The sequence below is a fragment of the Rhodnius prolixus genome, unplaced genomic scaffold, assembly GCF_049639745.1.
Source record: "Rhodnius prolixus isolate KJV_2025 unplaced genomic scaffold, Rpr scaffold_51, whole genome shotgun sequence".
Classification (NCBI taxonomy): Eukaryota; Metazoa; Arthropoda; class Insecta; order Hemiptera; family Reduviidae; genus Rhodnius; species Rhodnius prolixus.
The window spans coordinates 30,556-32,500 of NW_027411611.1; positions in this window are offsets into that span (position 1 = coordinate 30,556).

A 1,945-nucleotide genomic window follows, 5' to 3' on the forward strand; every position below is an offset into this window, starting at 1 on the left:
TTTGCAGTGGTGGCGGGGTTTGGCGAGGACTGGGGGTACTGAGGGGAACGGTCAGGTTGAGAGGCCGCGTGAGGTGCGCGTGGGTGCGCCCACTAGGCGGAGGTTAAGACGCACCCAGTATGCTTCAATTCAAGAACTCTGGAAGAAGGACCGGAAGGCGGCGGTAGGTCGAATTTTGGGGGGCGGTAGAGATCTGGGTGACCACTCTATGGAGGAGATTAGAGAGTATTGGGCCCCAATTTTCGAGACGGCGTCTGCGCCCTGGGGGGGGGATGAGGGGTTGCCGGATGTTGGATGGGGGAGTTCCGAGGTATTTGCACCTGTTGATGATGATGAGCTGTTGGGTTCGCGCCCTGGACCGAGTACATCGGCCGGTCCAGATGGGATCGTGCCGCGAGATTGGGATTTGGTGCCGTTGGTGATGAAGAGGATCGTGTTTAATCTCTTTATGCTAAGGCGCGAACTGCCGGGGGAGATTTTGGAAGCAGCGACGACATTTATCCCGAAGGTTCTGCATCCCTTGAGCCCTGGGGACTACAGGCCGATAACGGTCGCTTCGGTGGTTGTAAGGCACTTCCATAAGCTATTGGTCGGGAGATTAAGAGATCTTTGTGCCCACTTACCTGCGCAGCGGGGCTTTGCGCCCGGGGTGGATGGGGTGGGCGATAACGTAGTGAGACTTAATGCTATCCTGAAGAAGGCTTGGAAGTCGAGGCGCGAGTTGCTTATTGTGAGCCTGGACGTTGCCAAAGCATTCGATAGCGTCAGTCACGAGGCGGTATTGCGTCTGCTGGGTTGGCGAGGCGCCCCGCCCGCGTTTGTGGAATACGTGAGGTCGTGCCTGGCGCGCTCCTCGCTTCGGATGAGGTGGGGGGGTGCCAGATCGGGCGTTGTTAGGGTTGGGAGAGGAGTAAGGCAGGGGGACCCTATGTCTCCCTTCCTCTTCAATTTAATCATGGATTATGTGCTGGGGGGCCTACCGGAAAAGGTGGGGTTCCGTCTGGGTGCGCCGGGGCAGCGGGTGAATGCGATGGCCTATGCAGATGACGTGCTGCTTTTCGCTTCGTCTGAGATTGGAATGAGGGCGCTATTGCGTGCGGCAGCGTCTGGTCTGGCAGATTGTGGTTTGGCGGTGAACCCGGAGAAATCTTGGTTGCTTTATTTGAACCCGTCGGGCAGGCAGAAGCTGCTCAAGGTGGATTCAGATGTGATGCTTCAGATGGGGGGGCATAGGATTCCGACGGTAGGAGTCGCCGATAGCGTTAGGTATTTAGGTGTTCCGTTCGGTCCGAAGGGGGTGCTTGAGGCAGCCCCACGGATTGAGGAAAAGCTGGCACTAGTGAGCAGCGGCCCCTTGAAACCGCAGCAGAAATTAGAGGTGGTGAGGGACTTTGTACTTCCTGGGACGTATCATGAACTGGTTCTGGGGCGGGTGAGGCCGACCGATCTTGCTGGCTGGGATGTGCGCGTGAGGGCGCACGTTAGGCGGTGGTTGCACCTGCCGCACGATGTGCCGAACGCGTACATCCATGCGTCGATTACTAACGGGGGCTTGGGTATTCCTGAATTGTCTCGATTGGTTCCGGTGTGGAGGCGAACTCGTCGGGAGTGTGTGATGGCGTTGTGGGAAGATGGAGTTGCGGAGGAACTTGCAGCGGAGGTGAGGGAGGTCGGTGGCCTGGAATCGGTAGAGGCGGTGCGCCGGGAACAGCAGGCTGATTTGTACGGTAAAATAGATGGCCGGGATTTGGAGGAGTCGGCGCTGGTTAAGGCTTCTAATAGCTGGAGGGGGGCTCGCGCTGCAGCACTCTCGGGGCGGGAATTTGTGCAGTTTGTGCGGTTGCATGCGGGGTGTCTGCCGAGTGCGATGAGAATGGCTAGGGGCAGAAGAGGGCAACAAGGATCACTATGGTGCCGGGCGGGTTGTTCTTGTGCCGAGACAGTA